The sequence below is a fragment of the Chiloscyllium plagiosum genome, unplaced genomic scaffold (assembly GCF_037043375.1).
Source record: "Chiloscyllium plagiosum isolate Xiang-an unplaced genomic scaffold, Cpla_swu_hap1 HiC_scaffold_40, whole genome shotgun sequence".
In the NCBI taxonomy this organism is placed as follows: domain Eukaryota; kingdom Metazoa; phylum Chordata; class Chondrichthyes; order Orectolobiformes; family Hemiscylliidae; genus Chiloscyllium; species Chiloscyllium plagiosum.
This window is the reverse complement of record NW_028270178.1, coordinates 73,068,272-73,087,241: the sequence shown is the minus strand read 5'-3', so window position 1 is coordinate 73,087,241 and position 18,970 is coordinate 73,068,272. Positions and strand designations below refer to the sequence as shown.

Genomic DNA, 18,970 nt, shown 5'->3' with positions numbered 1-18,970 from the left:
TGACCTTACCACCCCCAGCCTGACCCTCACCGCCCCAGACGCACTGCCCCCAGCCGGACCCTCACCACACCCAGCCTGACCTTACCGCCCCCAGCTTGACCTTACCGCCACCAGCTTAACCCTCACCGCCATTCAACACCATCCAAGCCTGATCCTCACCGCCAACCACCAACCGCCCCCAGACTGGCCCTCTCTGCCGCCCACACACCACCCCCAAACTAACCCTCACCATCGTCCACACACCACCCCCAGCCAGAACCTCACTGCTCCACCACACCCCACCCCCTAGCCTGACCCTCACCACCCTGGACGCAGTGCCCCCAGCCGGACCCTCACTGCACCCAGCCTGACCTTTCCGCCCCAAGCCTGACCTTACCACCCCCAGCCTGACCCTCACCGCCCCAGACGCACTGCCCCCAGCCGGACCCTCACCACACCCAGCCTGACCTTATGGCCCCCAGCCTGACCCTCACCGCTGTCCCTGTGAGGGACCCTGTGAGGGTCAGGCTGGGCATGGAGTGTAGACGGCGGCGAGGGTCAGGCTGGGGGTGATGTGTGGATGGCAGAAAGGATCAGACTGGAGACGGCATTTGCGTGGTGGTGAGGGTCAGACTGAGAACCGTGTGTGGGCGGCAGCGAGGGTCAGACTGGGGGTGGTGTATGGATGGCACTGAGGGTCAGTCTAGGGGTGGTGTGTGGGTGGCAGCGATGGTAATGCTTGGGTAGTGTGTAGACTGTGGTGAGGGTCAAGCTGGGGCTGTGTGTAGACGGCGCTGAGGGTCAGGCTGAGGGCGGTAAGGTCAGGCTGGGTGCGTTAGGGTCCGGCTGGGGGCAGTGCGTCCGGGGCGGTGAGGGTCAGGCTGTGGGGTGGGGTGTGGCCGATATAGAGGGTAGTTTGGGGGCGGTGTGTGGGCGGCAGTGAGGGTCAGGCTGGGGGCGATGTGTGAATGACATTCAGGGTCAGTCTGGGGGTGGTGTGTGGGCGGCAGTGAGGGTCAGGCTGGGGGCGGTGTGTGAATGACATTCAGGGTCAGTCTGGGGGTGGTGTGTGGGTGGCAGTGAGGGTCAGGCTGGGGGCGGTGTGTGAATGACATTCAGGGTCAGTCTGGGGGTGGTGTGTGGGTGGCAGTGAGGGTCAGGCTGGGGGCGGTGTGTGAATGAAATTCAGGGTCAGTCTGGGGGTGGTGTGTGGGCGGCAGTGAGGGTCAGGCTGGGGGCGGTGTGTGAATGACATTCAGGGTCAGTCTGGGGGTGGTGTGTGGGTGGCAGTGAGGGTCAGCCTGGGGGCAGTGTGTGGATGGTACTGAGGGTGAGGCTTGGGGCAGTGTGTGAATGGGATTGAGGGTCAGTCTGGGGGTGGTATGAGGGCAGCAGTGAGGGCCAGGCTGGGGGTGGTATGTGGGCAGCAGTGAGGGCCAGGCTGAGGGCAGTGTTGGACAGCAGTGAGGGTCAGGCTGAGGGCAGTGTTGGACAGCAGTGAGGGTCAGGACGGGGGCGGTGTGTGGTCGTCAGTGAGGGCATGGTTGGGGGCTGTGTGTGGATGGTGCTGAGGGTCAGGCTAGGGGCGGTGAGTGGGCGGCAGTGAGGGTCAGGCGGGGGCGGTGTTGGACGGCGCTGAGGGTCAGGCTGGGGGCGGTGTGTGGGCGGCAGTGAGGGTCAGGCTGGGGGTGGTGTTGAACGGCGGTGAGGGTCAGGCTGGGGGCAAAGTTGGACGGCGGTGAGGGACAGTCTGGGGGCAGTAAGGTCAGGCTTGGGGCGGTAAGGTCAGGCTGGGGGCGGTGAGGGTCCAGCTGGGGGCAGTGAGTCGAGGGCGGTGAGGGCCAGGCTGGGGGTAGCGTGTGGATGGTGGTGAGGGTCAGGCTGGGGGCGGTGTGTGGACGGTGGTGAGGGTCGGGCAGGGGGCGGTGTGTGGACGGTGGTAAGGGTCAGGCTGGGGGCGGTGTGTGCACGGCAGTGAGGGACAGCCTGCAGTGGTGTGTGGACGGCAGTGAGGTTCAGACTGGGGGTGGAGTGTCAGCGGTGGTGAGTGTCAGGCTGGGGGCAGGGTGTGGACGGTGGTGAGGGTCAGGCTGTGGCTAGTGTGTGGAGGGTGGTGAGTGTCAGGTTGGGGCGGTGTGTGGACGGCGCTGAGAGTCAGGCTGAGGGCAGTGTGTGGATGGTGGTGAGGGTCAGGTTGTTGGCAGTGTGTGGATGGCGCTTAGGGTCAGGATGGGGTGGTTTGTGGGTAGCAGTAAGGGTCAGGCTGAGTGTGGTGTGTGGGCATCAGTGAGGGCCAGCCTGGGGGCGGTCTTTGGAAGGTGGTGAGAGTCAGGCTGGGGGCGGTGTATGGATGGCGCTGAGGGTCAGTCTTGGGGGCATTGTTTGGGTGGCAGTGAAGATCAGTCTGGGTCGGTGTGTGGATGGCAGTAAGGGTCAGGCTGGGTCGGTGTGTGGATGGCAGTGAGGGTGAGGCTGGGGGTGGTGTGTGGATGCCGGTGAAGGTCAGGCTGGGGCTATGTGTGGATGGCGGCGAAGGTCAGGTTGGGGGCGGTGTGTGGACGGCAGTGAGGGTCAGTCTGGGGGCAATGTGGATTCTGGTGAGAGTCAGACTGGGGTGGTATGCAGACAGTGGACGGTGGTAAGGGTCAGGCTGGGTCGGTGTGTGGATGGCAGCGAGGGTCAGGCTGGGGGTGGTGTGTGGATGCCGGTGAAGGTCAGGCTGGGGACGATGTGTGGACAGCGGAGAAGGTCAGGTTGAGGGTGGTGTGTGGATGGCAGTGAGGGTCAGGCTGGGGGCAATGTGGATTCCGGTGAGAGTGAGACTGGGGTGGTGTGCGAATGCTGGTGATGGCTAGGCGGGGGGGTGGTGAGTGTCAGGGTGTGGCACAATGTGTGGGCAGCATTGAGGGTGAGGCTGGGAGCGGTGTTGGATGATGGTGAGGGTCAGGCTGAGGGCGAAGAGTGGACGGTGGTGAGTGTCAGGCTGTGGGACAATGTGTGGGCAGCGTTGAGGTTCAGGCTGGGAGCGGTGTTCGACAATGCTGAGGGTCAGGCTGGGGGGGTTGTGTGAGCAGCAGTGAGGATCAGGCTGGGGGTGGTGAGTGGACGGCGGTGAGTGTCAGGCTGTGGGGCAATGTGTGGGTGGCAGCGAGGGTCAGGCTGGAGGCGGAATGTCGTTAGCAGTGAGTGTCAGCCTGGGAGCAGTGTTGGACGACGATGAGGGTCAGGCTGGGATTGGTGTGTGGGCGGCAGTGAGGGTCAGGCTGGGGGCGGTGTGTGAATGACATTCAGGGTCAGTCTGGGGGTGGTGTGTGGGTGGCAGTGAGGGTCAGCCTGGGGGCAGTGTGTGGATGGTACTGAGGGTGAGGCTGGGAGCGGTGTGTGAATGGCATTGAGGGTCAGTCTGGGGATGGTATGAGGGCAGCAGTGAGGGCCAGGCTTGGGGTGGTATGTGGGCAGCAGTGAGGGCCAGGCTGAGGGCAGTGTTGGACAGCAGTGAGGGTCAGGACGGGGGCGGTGTGTGGGCGCCAGTGAGGGCATGGTTGGGGGCTGTGTGTGGACGGTGCTGAGGGTCAGGCTAGGGGCGTTGAGTGGTTCGCGGTGAGGGTCAGGCTGGGGGCGGTGTGTGGATGGCAGTGAGGGTCAGGCGGGGGCGGTGTTGGACGGCAGTGAGGGTCAGGCTGGGGGCGGTGTGTGGAGGGCAGTGAGAGTCAGGCTGGCGGTGAGGGTCAGGCTGGGGGCAATGTTGGACGGCGGTGAGGGACAGGCTCGGGGCAGTAAGGTCAGGCAGGGTGCGGTGAGAGTCCAGCTGGGGGTAGTGAGTCGAGGGCGGTGAGGGTCAGGCTGGGGGTAGCGTGGGGATGGTGGTGAGGGTCAGGCTGGGGGCGGTGTGTGGACGGTGGTGAGGGTCGGGCAGGGGGCGGTGTGTGGACGGTGGTAAGGGTCAGGCTGGGGGCGGTGTGTGCACGGCAGTGAGGGACAGGCTGCAGTGGTGTGTGGACGGCAGTGAGGTTCAGACTGGGGGTGGAGTGTCAGCGGTGGTGAGTGTCAGGCTGGGGGCAGGGTGTGGACGGTGGTGAGGGTCAGGCTGTGGCTAGTGTGTGGAGGGTGGTGAGTGTCAGGTTGGGGCGGTGTGTGGACGGCGCTGAGAGTCAGGCTGAGGGCAGTGTGTGGATGGTGGTGAGGGTCAGGTTGTTGGCAGTGTGTGGATGGCGCTTAGGGTCAGGATGGGGTGGTTTGTGGGTAGCAGTAAGGGTCAGGCTGAGTGCGGTGTGTGGGCATCAGTGAGGGCCAGCCTGGGGGAGGTCTTTGGAAGGTGGTGAGAGTCAGGCTGTGGGCGGTGTATGGATGGCGCTGAGGGTCAGTCTTGGGGGCATTGTTTGGGTGGCAGTGAAGATCAGTCTGGGTCGGTGTGTGGATGGCAGTAAGGGTCAGGCTGGGTCGGTGTGTGGATGGCAGTGAGGGTGAGGCTGGGGGTGGTGTGTGAATGCCAGTGAAGGTCAGGCTGGGGCGATGTGTGGATGGCGGCGAAGGTCAGGTTGGGGGCGGTGTGTGGACGGCAGTGAGGGTCAGTCTGGGGGCAGTGTGGATTCTGGTGAGAGTCATACTGGGGTGGTGTGCGGACAGTGGACGGTGGTAAGGGTCAGGCTGGGTCGGTGTGTGGATGGCAGTGAGGGTCAGGCTGGGGGTGGTGTGTGGATGCCGGTGAAGGTCAGGCTGGGGGCGATGTGTGGACAGCGGAGAAGGTCAGGTTGAGGGTGGTGTGTGGATGGCAGTGAGGATCAGGCTGGGGGCAATGTGGATTCCGGTGAGAGTGAGACTGGGGTGGTGTGCGGATGCTGGTGATGGTTAGGCGGGGGGTGGTGATGGTTAGGGTGTGGCACAATGTGTGGGCAGCATTGAGGGTCAGGCTGGGAGCGGTGGTGGATGATGGTGAGGGTCAGGCTGAGGGCGAAGAGTGGACGGTAGTGAGTGTCAGGCTGTGGGACAATGTGTGGGCAGTGTTGAGGTTCAGGCTGGGAGCGGTGTTCGACAATGCTGAGGGTCAGGCTGGGGGTGTTGTGTGAGCAGCAGTGAGGGTCAGGCTGGGGGTGTTGAGTGGATAGCGGTGAGTGTCAGGCTGTGGGGCAATGTGTGGGTGGCAGTAAGGGTCAGGCTGGAGGCGGAATCTTGTTAGCAGCGAGTGTCAGACTGGGAGCGGTGTTGGACGACGATGAGGGTCAGGCTGGTGTTGGTGTGTGGGCGGCAGTGAGGGTCAAGCTGGGGCGGTGTGTGGGCGGCAGTGTGGGTCAAGCTGGGGGAGGTATTGGACAGCAATGAGGGTCAGGCTGGTAGTGGTATGTGGGCGGCAGTGAGGGTCAGGCTGGGGGCGGTGTGAGGATGGCAGTGAGGGTCAGGCTGGGGGCTGTGTGTGAGTGGGCAATCGTGCTGTGTGCTGCTGCAGTCTCCTGAATGGGGAGCAGACTTTGAAAACTCCGAGCCCCAGAGGAAAGGCATTTAATCGATTCACCGAATCATTGATTGTCCGAATGAATTAGTGCCCACCCAACTCGTTCACATAATTGAGGTTCCTCTGTCGGTGGGAACATGCTTTGTAAGGGTTTAGAGGGATATGGGCCAGATGCTGGCAGGTGGGACTAGAATGGATTGGGATGCCTGGTCAGCATGGACGGGTTGGACCGAAGGGTCTATTTCTGTGCTGTATATCTCTATGACTCTATGACCTTCCAGCCAATTTTGTATCCAAGTCTCCCCATCTCCTAGTATTCTATGGTGATGAACTTGCTAACCCGTCTGTTATGTGGAACCTTGCTGACCATCTTTCTGAAATCCAAGTTAGTGATTTCCGTGCACAAAACCATGCTGACTATCCCTAATCATTCTTGTCTTTCCAATTACATGTACATCCTACCCCTTATAAGCCCTTCCAACAACTTGCCTTCTACTGACTACAGGCTCACCGGTCTATAGTTTGCTGACTTTTCCTTACCACCTTTCTCATAAGCTTCCCGAAGAAGGGCTTATGCCCGAAATGTTGATTCTCCTGTTCCCTGAATGCTGCCTGACCTGCTGCGCTTTTCCAACAACACATTTTCAGCTTAGGATATCTGGTCAGCATGGATGGGTTGGATGGAAGGGTCTGTTTCCATGTTGTACATCTCAATGGCTCTGACACTAAATGGCCAGTTTCCACACCACAGTGACTCTACGGGAAACCCATTTGGACAGGCACCTAATAGGAAATGTTTGGATACATGTGGACCAAGGGGAGGCAGGTGAGATTACCTCAGTTTGGAATTATGTTTGACATGGATTGATTGGATCACAGGGTCTGTTTCCATGCTACATAACATTACGACTCTAATTCTTGCTATCTCTGCATCCCTCCCTCTTCACATCTCTCCCTATCTCTGTCACCTCACCCAGCCTCACAACTCTTCCTTATCTTCCAAGTTTGTGAGAAGATTTGTAGCTTGGGTGATCGTTGTTGTGGTTTTGTTCGCCGAGCTGGGAATTTGTCTTGCAGACGTTTCGTCCCCTGTCTAGGTGACATCCTCAGGGCTTGGGAGCTTCCTGTGAAGCCCTTCTGTGATATTTCCTCCGACATTTATAGTGGTTCAGGAACTGACAACCGGAAGCGGCAGGGACAGGCCACTATAAATACCGGAGGAAACATCACAGAAGCGCTTCACAGGAGGCTCCCAAGCACTGAGGATGTCACCGAGACAGGGGACGAAACGTCTGCAAGACAAATTTCCAGCTCGGCGAACATCTTCCTTATCTCTAATAATTCCTCTCCAGCCTCAGACTCCTCCCTACCTCTAATCCCCTCCAGTCTCTCAAAGCTGTGCTATATGTGCCTTTCTTTGATTCCAGCCTTGAGGATATCCCATTTTTATTTCTCACTTGATGATGGCTCTTTCAGATTCCTGCATCGAGCTCCAGAATTTCCTCCTAGACCGCTCCATCTTACTTTCCTCCCAAACACATTGACCAATCATGTGTCATCTATTCTACTATCATTTTTTCTGACCTGGTTTCAAAGGTGGCCGGTCATATTCCTATATTAAGTGTCTCGAGGTTTACAGCAAAGAAAAAGGCTCTGTGGGCCATTGAGTCTGTGCCAGTAAAGAAAACTATAACCAAACTATCCTGATCCATTTTCCAATACACTGTCATTCGCACCATCTGTCTTGGTATCACAAGTGTGCACCGAAATGTGTCTTAAATGCTGTTGGGAATTCTGTGTCTCCCACCCTCACAGACAGTGAGGTTTAGTGCAACTGTTGCTCGATGATGGCATCACCCACAGGAACACAGAGCAGCTGGGTCTGTGCAAACCAGAGATCGCCCACACATTGGGAAGGATGGCAGGGTCCCTGAGATGGGGCACAGGAGATTTACCAGGATGGTTCAAGGAATGGGGGATTGTAGTAGCATGTTTTGGATATTATTTTACATTATTCATTGGCATGATATAGTTGTTGCTGATACTTTGGGTAGATAATATCGATATACAATAGATGGACTCTCCTTCCCAACCTCTCCCCTTGCCTGGGCTGGGGTAACCTTCAGGTTAAACCACCACCAGTCATCTCTCCCTAATGAGAGAGCAGCCCTGTGGTCTGGTAGGACATTACTGACTTTGCCTCTACACAGTGATGTCACTGTACCGCGGGGGTGGAGAGAGGGAATGCTGAGGGTGGTGGATGGGACACCACTCAGGCACAGTGCTTTGTCCTGGAGGATGTTCACTTTCTTTAACATTGCTGGGGGGGGGGGGGGGGGGGGGGGAGGGGGGCTGCACTGATGTAGGTGAGTGGACACTGTTCCAACACAACTCTGATGTGTACCTTATAGAGAGCAAACAGACATTGGGGAATCAGGGGTTTGGAGAAACTGAGATTGCTCTCCTTGCAGCAAAGGAAATTGAGGGGAACTGTGACAGAGGGGTTTACAAAAGTTACCCGTTATAATAATAAACCTGACACCCATCAGCTCATTATACAAGGATTACAGGACACATTGAAGGTGTGGGGAGAACTATTGAGAGAATGGGATGATTGAAAGGAGAACTTTTCTGCAGTAAATGGGATTGAGCTGGAACACAATGTTCACGCACAATGTGAATATCCAGGTCCTGATGAATTGAGTAAGAGTTTGGCGTTACAGTTACTGAGATTACCATCTGAATACCCACCTGTAGTATCCTGTAATACAAGTTTATAAAATCTATCACTGTCAGTTCAGGTTAGAAACTCACACCATCCCCTCCTCCTGGCCCAGGATGACTGGACACATTACCCCTTGTGGAGGTCAGCAGTTAGTTCAGGGGGAAATCTATGTGGCTTTCTAGGAGTTTCCACCTTGGAATTTCATGTGATTGAACAGGGCAGATGTTTTACACATGGGACAGAATGATCCAAGAGTCAGTGAGATGCGGAGAGCAGGATTTCCTTCCTTTTCTTTCCTTCCATGTTGCCGCTGTGCCTCATCAATAAGACATGGGGGGTGAAAGGCTCATGCAGCTCGATGGGCAAGTTGTCTCCATTCTGACCAATGGGCAGCAAGCTCCTCCCAGTCATCCCATAGAGTCTCATGGAAAACAGAGCAACACTGCACGCTTCCCACTGCCCAGGGTTCCCAGTAAACGGTTAGAAGAATTGGGGGGTGGGGGGAATCTGTCAGAAAAGGCATAACTGTAAAGGTCTAAGAGGATTGTGAAGAGAGAGAGAGATGCACAGGAGAAGGGGGCAACAAGTTGCCAGATGGAGTATAATTTGGGAAAATGGGAATTGGTCATTTTGGGGGAGATAATAAAAGAACAGTGCTATTTAAATGGTGGAAACTGTAGAAAGTGGCACCACAAAGGGACCAGGGGGAATTGTGCAGGAAACACAGAAAGCTCGCAGATTCTGGGTCAGTCACGGAATCAAGGGTTCGGCTTCAGATTCATCAAGTTTAAGGCAACACCGACACGGGTAAGGGGTTTCAGTAGCAATGGAGCAGGGGTGAGCGGGAGACAAGCAACATTTTAGAGAATGGAATTCCTGATGTTTGTGATTGTGTGGATGTCTGATCAGAAGGTCACCTTGGGGTCAGATATTACAGCAATATTGGAAAGAATGGAGTTCTACCTCAGATATTTCCCAGTGGGAGGGAGGGGCTCAGCAGGAAGGGAAAGGAATTTGTAATAGCAACTGAAGGCAATGGGTTTAACCATAACAATTAGATTAGATTAGATTACCTACAGTGTGGAAACAGGCATTTCGGTCCAACAAGTCCACACCGACCCGCCGAAGCGCAACCCACCCATACATTTACCCCTTACCGAACACTACAGGCACTTTAGCATGGCCAATACACCTGACCTGCACATCTTTGGACTGTGGGAGGAAACCGGAGCACCCGGAGGAAACCCACGCAGACATGGGGAGAACGTCCAAACTCCACACAGTCAGTCGCCTGAGGCGGGAACTGAACCTGGGTCTCTGGCGCTGGGAGGCAGCAGTGCTAACCACTGTGCCACCGTGTAGCCATTGGAGAAAATTTCAGCTAATCGAGTAGTGGGAGCGGTATAAGCAGTTTGATAACTGAGTAACAGTGGAGTAATGGAGAGGGATGATGGGGAGGGAGAACTGGGCAGTGTCAGTGTATATGTGAAACCTAACACGGTGCTTTCGGACAATGTCACCTCCTGGCAGTATGTAGGTGAGAAAAAGTAGGGTCCAAGGATAGACCCTTAGATTCCCTACAGTGTGGAAACAGTCCCTTCGGCCCAACAAGTCCACACCGACCCTCCGAAGAGGAACCCATCCAGACCCATTCCCCTACGTTTACCACTGATTGATGCACCTAACACTACAGGCACTTTAGCATGGCCATTTCACCTAACTTGCACATCTTTGGACTGTGGGAAGAAACCGCAGCACCCGAAGGAAACCCACGCAGACACTGGGAGAATGTGCAAACTCCACACAGACAGTCGCCCGAGTCTGGAATCGAAGCTGGGTCCCTGATGCTGTGAGGCAGCAGTTCTCACCATTGAGCCACCGTGCTGGCCAACCCTTGAGGGGCACCACATGCAATGAATTCAGAAAGGAAATCAGAGAGGGTATCACAGCTGCAGAAGTTACCATTGTCGAGGAGGGTCTGCCTACTGAGTCAGTATTGGTGGAAATTAGAAACAGTAAGGCAGCAGTCACCTTATTAGGGGTTTACTACAGGCCCACCCCCCCAACAGCAGCAGGGAGATTGAAGAAAGCATAGGTCAGCAGATTTTGGTAAAGAGTGAATGTAATAGGGTTGTTGCAATGGGTGACTTTAACTTTCCCAATATAGATTGGAAACCTCCTTCGAGCAGATGGTTTGGAAGGAGCTATTTTTGTAAGGTGTTTCATTAGGGTTTCCTAACTCAGCACATTGAAGCGGGTGACGAGGGGAGAGGCCATTTTGATTTTGGTGCTCGGCAATGAGCTGGGACAGGTGTCAGATCTTGCGGTGGGAGAGCATTTTGGTGATAGTGACCACAACTGCCTCACATTGTATATAGCCATGGAGAAGGAGAGAAGCTGGCACAATGGGAGGATATTTAATTGGGGAAAAGGAAACTATGATACTATCAGACGTGAGTTGGGAACCATGGACTGGGAGCAATTATTCCATGGCAAGGCCACTGTAGACGTGTGGAGACGGTTTAAGGAACAGTTGTTGCGAGTGATGCATAAATATGTCCCTCTGAGACAGGCAAGAAGGGGTAAGATAAAGGAACCTTGGATGTCGAGAGCGGAGGAGCTTCTTTTCGAAAGAAAGAAGGCAGCTTACGTAAGGTGGAGGAAGGAAGGGTCTTGCTCAGCTCTAGAGGATTACAGTCAGGCGAGGAAGGAGCTCAATAATGGCCTGAGGAGAGCCAGGAGGGGGCAGGAAAAAGGCTTGACAGGAAGGATTAGGGAGAATCCAAAGACATTTTACACGGATGTGAGGAGTAAGACAATGATCAAAGAAAGAGTAGGGCCGCTCAGGGATAGCATGGGGAACTTGTGTGTAGAGTCTGAGGAGGCAGGGGAACCCCCTAAATGAGTTTTTTGCTTCTGTCGTTACTAAAGAAAAGGACCTTGTAGTGAATGAAACCATTGAGGAGCAGGTAATCATGCTGGAACAGATAGGTATTCAGGAAGTTGATGTGCTGAACATTTTGACAAACATTAAGATTGACAAGTCGCCAGGGCCAAACCAGATTTGTCCTCGGCTGCTTTGGGAAGTGAGAAATGTGATTGCTTCGCTGCTTGCGAAGATCCTTACATCCTCGCTCTCCATTGGAGTGATACCTGAGGACTGGAGGGAGGCAAATATAATTCCTCTCTTCAAGAAAGGAAATAGGGAAATCCCCGGCAATTACAGACCACACACTCTCACGTCTGTCGTCTGTAAGGAGTAAGAAAGGATTCTGAGGGACAGGATTTATGACCATCTGGAAGAGCATGGCTTGATTTAATGCAATCAACACGGCTTTGTGAGGGGCAGGTCATGCCTCACAAACCTTACTGAGTTCTTTGAGGATGTTACTAGGCAAGTTGATGAGGGTCGAGCTGTGGATGTGGTGTATATGGACTTCAGTAAGGCATTTGATAAGATTCCCCATGGTAGGTTCATTCAGAAGGTCAGGAGGAATGGGATACAGAGGAACTTAGCTGTCTGGATACAGAATTGGCTGGCCTACAGAAGACAGCGAGTGGTAGTAGAAGGAAAATATTCTGCCTGGGAGTCAGTGGTGAGTGGTGTTCCACAGGGCTCTGTCCTTGGGCCTCTACTGTTTGTAATTTTTATTAATGACTTGGATGAGGGGATTGAAGGAGGGGTCAGCAAGTTTGCAGACCACACAAAGGTTGGAGGTGTCGTTGACAGTATAGAGGGTTATTGTATGCTGCAGCGGGACATTGACAGGATGCAGAGATGGGCTGAGAGGTGGCAGATGGAGTTCAACCTGGATAAATGGAGGTGATGCATTTTGGAATGTCAAATTTGAAAACTGAGTACAGGATTAAAGACAGGACTCTTGGCAGTGTGGAGGAACAGAGGGATCTTGGTGTGCAGGTACATAGATCCCTTAAAATGGCTACCCAAGTGGACAGGGTTGTTAAGAAAGCATATGGTGTTTTGGCTTTCATTAACAGGAGGATTGTGTTTAAGAGCCGTGAGATCTTGATACAGCTCTATAAAACTTTGGTTGGAACGCACTTGGAATACTGTGTCCAGTTCTGGTCGCCCTATTATAGGAAAGATGTGGATGCTATGGAGAGGGTTCAGAGGAGGTTTACCAGAATGCTGCCTGGAATGGAGGGCTTATCTAACAAAGAGAGATTGACTGAGCTCGGACTTTTTTCAGTGGAAAGAAGGAGGAAGACAGGGGACCTAATTGAGGTGTACAAGATAATGAGAGGCATAGATATAGTTGATAGCCAGAGACTGTTTTTTCCCAAGGCAGAAATTGTTAACACCATGGGTCATAGTTTTAAGCTGTTTGGCGGAAAGTATAGAGGGGATGTCAGAGGCGGGTTCTTTAAGCAGAGAGTTGTGAGAGCATGGAATGCGTTGCAAGCAGCAGTTGTGGAAGCAAGGTCATTGGGGATATTTAAGAGACTGCTGGACATGCATATGGTCACAGAAATTTGAGTGTTCATACTTTAGGTTTCCCTTACATGAGGATCAATGTTTGGCACAACATCGTGGGCTGAAGGGCCTGTTCTGTGCTGTACTGTTCTATGTTCTGTGAAGTGTATCTGGACCTTTCGACCATCTGCACCCTGCACTGACAGATAGTGCTCCTTCAATACCTTAGAAACCATCCCCTCAGTATGTTTATCCCCAAAGCACCTCGACAGAACATTCATGCCCTCAACAGCTCAGAAAGCAAACCTGTTGCCCCCTTGGACCGTGTTCATTCCCAAACCTGTTCTCACTGTGATGACCCACAGCCACCTCCAAGATTGGAGCCCAGGGCCCAGAACAGTATTTGAGTTTCTGGATTGATCATAGAAAATGGAAGCAGGCCATTCGGCCTATCAGGTTCGCACTGACCCTTGGCAGAGCATCCCACCCACCTTCTCTGTCCCTGGATCCCTTCATTTCCTCTGGCTAACCCACCCAGCCTGCACATCTTTGGACAGTGGGTGGGAACTGGAGCACCCGGAGGCTGACACGGGGAGAATGTGCCAACTCCACACAGACAGTCACCCGAGGCTGGAATCGAACCCGGGTGGGGTGAGGCAACACTGAGCCCCCGTGACCATCCCACCATCTCCTCCCCGTTGATGACCGTTTGATGTCTGTACCCGGGGAGTATCGAACTTGTCTAGCGTTTATTTAAGAAAGATTAGGGACAAGGGCAATGCCTCCACAAGCTCAAGATGCTTGGTCCCCCTCGAAAAAATATTTATATCAATTTCAAAAAGAGACTTTATTCACAAAAAAAACTTTACGTACAAACATAGTCACTAAAGTTCTGTTCTGTACAGTCTTTAAAACAAGTCTTTGCCATGACATATATACTCCCCTTGGCTGATTAACTGAAATGTTAGGTCTGAGCTGTTTCTTCTGAATTAACATCACAAAGTTACATTGAGAAGGATCTTTGTGAAGTGCCTGTGTTCTGTATCTGTTCTCCCATGTACCCCGCCCTCCGAATACAATACCTTACAAAGCCTTAAACCTGTTTGTCAACTTTCTACAGGAGCAGCCTTAGGACATTGAACACAGACTGAATTACTCAGTGACGCTTGGATCAGGTCAAATTCTCAAGCAAACAGATGGTGGGGAAATTCAGCAGAATTCAGCAGGTAGCAACGGTGAAGAGAGAGAGGAACAATTCGCATTTCAAGTGACCCTTCCTCAAACGGTCTGTTCTGATGGAACCTTCCCGCAGAAATCACTGGATTGAAAGGTGAACTCTGTCTCTGTCTCTTTCTCCCTCTCCCTTCAGAGATGCTGCCGGACATGTTAGGTTTCTTCAGCAATCTCGGGATTGATGGTTCAGGTCTCCAGCGCGTCCATACAGATTGATTTTAGGGTTGAATTCTCAAGCTTGGTCGATTAAAGGGATTGAATCACTCTGCTACAAAGGAGGATCACGTCCCACAGCTAACAGGTTCGTGATGCCAACATTGTTGGCTCAATCTCTATCATGTCTGAAATTACCATGAAGGCCCCAGCTTCTCAACATCGCCCCTCACCTGAGGTGACCCACCAGGCCACTCTCTCTGACAAGACAGCAGCTCTCGGGTCCTCCTGGTCTATAATAACTTCCCAACTTTAAAAGGGCACTACAGTAAGAGAGCTCTTTACGTGGTTCAGGTCAAAATCCTGGAGCTCCCTCCCTAACATCACTGGGGGACACCCAAGGACTGCAGCAGGAGAGTACAGCTCACCCCCACCTTCCAGACAACTATTAGAGGGTGTGGGAATCACATACAAGCCACGTGTGAAAATAAGTTTTATAACAGGGTTACGGTGGATGGTCACTAACTCTGTTTCTTTCCCTGTGTTGAAATCAGCATAATCAAGAAGCCAAGGGTGGGTTGAAATTGACAATGATAGCTTTCGTAGGTTGGTGTTTATGAGAGTATGTATCGACAGTAAGAATGTTTGAGCACTTATTCAAGGGCATGCAGGTAGCTGCCAGAGGAAGTGATGGGGGCTGGTACAATTGTGATATTTAAAAGGCATCAGGATGAGTATGTGAATAGGAAGGGTTTAGAGGGGTATCAGCCAAGTGCTAGCTAATGAATGAATTGAGATGAGAATATCAGGTGGGTATGGACGAGTTGGACAGGAGGGACTGGTTCCAAGCTGTGCACCTCTGTGACTCAGTGCCTCTGAATAGTCTATTACAGAGAGTTTCAGACATGGTTTGGTTTGTGTGTCTCTCTCAGGCTTCCTCAGAATCTGCAGACTCAATGTCTCCAAATTTCCACAAGACTCTATGAAATAGAAGAAAAGAGGGTCAGTACTGAGGGAGTGCTGCACTGTCAGAGGGTCAGTCCTGAGGGAGTGCTGCACTGTCAGAGGATCAGAACTGAGGGAGTGCTGCACTGTCAGAGTGTCAGTCCTGAGGGAGTGCTGCACTGTCAGACGGTCAGTACTGAGGGAGTGCAGCACTGTCAGAGGGTCAGTACTGGGGGAGTGCAGCTCTGACAGAGGGTCAGTACTGAGGGAGTGCTGCACTGTCAGAGGGTCAGTACTGAGGGAGTGCTGCACTGTGAGAGGGTCAGTATTGAGGGAGTGCTGCACTGTCAGAGGGTCAGTACTGAGGGAGCGGTGCACAGTCAGAGGGTCAGTAATGAGGGAGTGCTGCACTGTCGGAAGATCAGTACTGAGGGTGTGTTGCACTGTCAGATGGTCAGTACTGAGGAAGTGCTGCACTGTCAGAGGATCAGTACTAAGGGAGTGCTGCACTGTCAGAGGGTCAGTACTGAGGGAGTGCTGCACTGTCAGAGGGTCAGTACTGAGGGAGTGCTGCACTGTCAGAGGATCAGTACTGAGGGAGTGCTGCACTGTCAGAGGATCAGTACTGAGGGAGTGCTGCACTGTCAGAGGGTCAGTACTGAGGGAGTGCTGCACTGTCAGAGGATCAGTACTGAGGGAGTGCAGCATTGTCAGAGGGTCAGTACTGAGGGAGTGCTGCACTGTCAGAGGGTCAGTACTGAGGGAGTGTTGCACTGTCAGAGGGTCAGTACTGAGGGAGTGCTGCACTGTCAGAGGGTCAGTGCTGAGGGAGTACTGCACTGTCAGAGGCTCAGTACTGAGGTAGTGCTGCACTGTCAGAGGGTCAGTACTGAGGGAGTGTTGCACTGTCGGAGGGTCATTACTGAGAGAGTGCAGCACTGTCAGCGTGTCTGTAGTGAGGGAGTGCTGCACTCTCAAAGAGTTAGTACTGAGGGAGCGCTGCACTGTAAGAATTTCAGAACTAAAGGTGCGCTGCTCAGTCAAAGAGCAGCACTGCCAGAGGGTCAGTACTGAGGGTGTACCGCACTGTCACACGGTCGGTATGGGGGCACTGCCACAGTGTCAGATGGTCAGTACTGAGGAGGTTCTGCACTGTGTGAGCGTCAGTACTGAGTGAGTGCCGCACTGTCAGAGGGTCAGTATGGAGGGAGTGCAGCATTGTCAGAGGGTCAGTGTGGAGGGAGTGCAGCATTGTCAGAGGGTCAGTGTGGAGGGTGTACGGCATTGTCAGAGGATCAGTGTGGAGGGAGTGCAGCATTGTCAGAGGGTCTGTATGGAGGGAGTGCAGCATTGTCAGAGGATCAATGTGAAGGGAGTGCAGCATTGTCAGAGGGTCAGTGTGGAGGGAGTGCAGCATTGTCAGAGGGTCAGTGTGGAGGGAGTGCAGGATTGTCAGAGGGTCAGTATGGAGGGAGTGCAGCATTGTCAGAGGGTCAGTGTGGAGGTAGTGCAGCATTGTCAGAGGGTCAGTATGGAACGAGTGCAGCATTGTCAGGGGGTCAGTGTGGAGGGAGTGCTGCATTGTCAGAACGTCAGGATGGAGGGATTGCTGTGCAGGGAGAGGGTCAGTAATGATGAAGTGCGCACTCTCTGAGGGTCAGTACTAATGGATGGCCATGCTGTCAGAGTGTCGCACTTTGAGACGGTTACTACTGAGGGAGCGCTGCACTGAAAAAAGGGTTAGAACTGAGGGAGCAACGCACTCTGAGGGGATGAGTACTGAGGGATCACCACCCTGTGAGGGGTCAGTACTGAGGGAGTGCCATGCTATCTGTCGGACAGTCAGTACTGAGTGATTGCTGCATTGCCAGGGGGTCAGTACTGAGAGATTGATGTACACGCAAAGGGTCATTACTGAGGGAGAGCTACACGGTCAGTGTGTTAGTTCTGAGGGAGTGTTGTTTCAGAGGGTCAGTACTGAGGGAGTGCTGCACTGCCAAAGGGTCAGTACTGAGGGAGTGCTGCACTGCCAAAGGGTCAGTACTGAGGAATTGCTGGACTATCAGAAGTGCAGGAATGAGGCAGTGCCGCACTGTCAGATTGTCAGTACTGAGGGAGTTCTGCTCTGCCGGAGGGTTGGTACTGAGAAAATGCCACGTTATCGGACGGTCAGTACCGAGGGAGTGCTGCACTGTAAGAGCATCTGTATTGAGGGAGTGCCACATTGTCGGAGGGTCAGTACTGAGGGGATGCCACACTGTATGAGTGTCAGTACTGAGGGAATGCTGCACAGTGGAAATGTCAGAACAAAGAGAGTGCTGCAGAGTCAGAGGGTCAGTACTGAGGGAAAGCTGTTGTGTCAGAGCGTCATTTCTGAGGGTGTGCTGCAGGGTCAAAGGAGCAGTGCTGAGGGAGAGCTGCATTGTCAGAGGGTCAGTACTGAGGGAGCGCTGCACTGTCAGAGGATATAGAACATAGAACATAGAACAATACAGCACAGAACAGGCCCTTTGGCCCACGATGTTGTGCCGAACATTTGTCCTAGCTTAAGCACCCATCCATGTACCTATCCAATTGCCGCTTAAAGGTCACCAAAGATTCTGACTCTACAACTCCCACAGGCAGCGCATTCCATGCCCCCCCCCCCCCCCCCCCCCCACTCTCTGGGTAAAGAACCGACCCCTGACATCTCCCCTATACCTTCCACCCTTCACCTCAAATTTATGTCCCCTTGTAACACTCTGTTGTACCCGGGGAAAAAGTTTCTGACTGTCTACTCTATCTATTCCCCTGATCATATTATAAACCTCTATCAAGTCACCCCTCATCCTTCTCCGTTCCAACTAGAAAAGGCCTAGCACTCTCAACCTATCCTTGTACGACCTATTCTCCATTCCAGGCAACATCCTGGTAAATCTTCTCTGCACCCTCTCCAAAGCTTCCACATATTTCCTAAAGTGAGGCGACCAGAACTGCACACAGTACTCCAAATGTGGCCTAACCAAAGTCCTGTACAGCTGTAACATCACTTCACGACTCTTGAATTAATCCCTCTGCTAATGAACGCTAATACACCATAGGCCTTCTTACAAGCTCTATCCTCCTGAGTGGCAACTTTCAAAGATCTATGAACATAGACCCCAAGATCCCTCTGCTCCTTACTAAGAACCTTACTAAGAACCTTACCGTTAACCCTGTATTCCGCATTCTTATTTGTCTTTCCAAAATGGACAACCTCACACCTGGCAGGGTAGAACTCCATCTGCCACTCCTCAGCCCAACTCTGCATCATATCTAAGTCCCTTTGCAGCCGACAGGGCTGAGGCTTATTCCTCAGCTTCCGTCTGCTCATCCCAAATGAATCCCACTGCCCCACACTCAGCACAGTCGTGTGTTCCTTATTTCTGAGCTTCCCAATGCTAATCCACATCCAGACTGACATGCCACACTCCTCCAAATCGTATCGCAGGCTATTTGCCTGGGAGCGAGGAGTGTTAAGAGAGGAAATAAAAATCTGAAAGGACTTTACAGTGACATTAAGGGTGAATTGATAATGAGAGAAAGAGTAGGTTGTGGAACACAGTGAGAAGTTGTGCATGGACCCAGAGGCTACAGTGAATGGATGCATTTTGTCAATGCTCATTGGGACAGGGACGGTATGAAATCGTGGAGATGCTCTGTGATACAATTAAATGTATTAGCATATATAGAGAGAGAGATGGTTCTGAGTGGTCTGGCCTTCTGACAAACCAATAAATCTCCAAAGACAGTGGAAATGTATCTCAGTTTACCGAATGAGGGGATGGAGGAAGTAGCAGGGACACTTGCAAACATTTTCAAATCCCATCTGGCCACAGGAGAGGTGCCGTCGGACTGACCATGTGGTACTGTTATTCAAGTAGGAACATGGGATATACCAGGCAGCTACAGGCCAGTTAGGCTAATATCGTGGGTGGGACGTCTGTTGGAAGCAATTTTGGGAGATAGAATTAATCAGCATTTACAGAGACTGGAGTTCATGATGAACAGTCAGAATGGTTGTGTTAAGGGG

At 52.9% G+C, this 18,970-nt stretch overlaps 1 long non-coding RNA gene across 1 annotated transcript in view; it reads left to right on the top strand.

Moving 5' to 3' along the window:
* The window catches only part of LOC148138616 (uncharacterized), an 84,901-nt gene extending 70,990 nt beyond the window's left edge, over positions 1-13,911 (top strand). Inside the window, exon 7 of the long non-coding RNA XR_015753920.1 lies at positions 13,709-13,911. This is a non-coding gene — a long non-coding RNA (uncharacterized LOC148138616). The remainder of the gene's footprint in view (positions 1-13,708) is intronic.
* Positions 13,912-18,970: the final 5,059 nt, after the last annotated feature.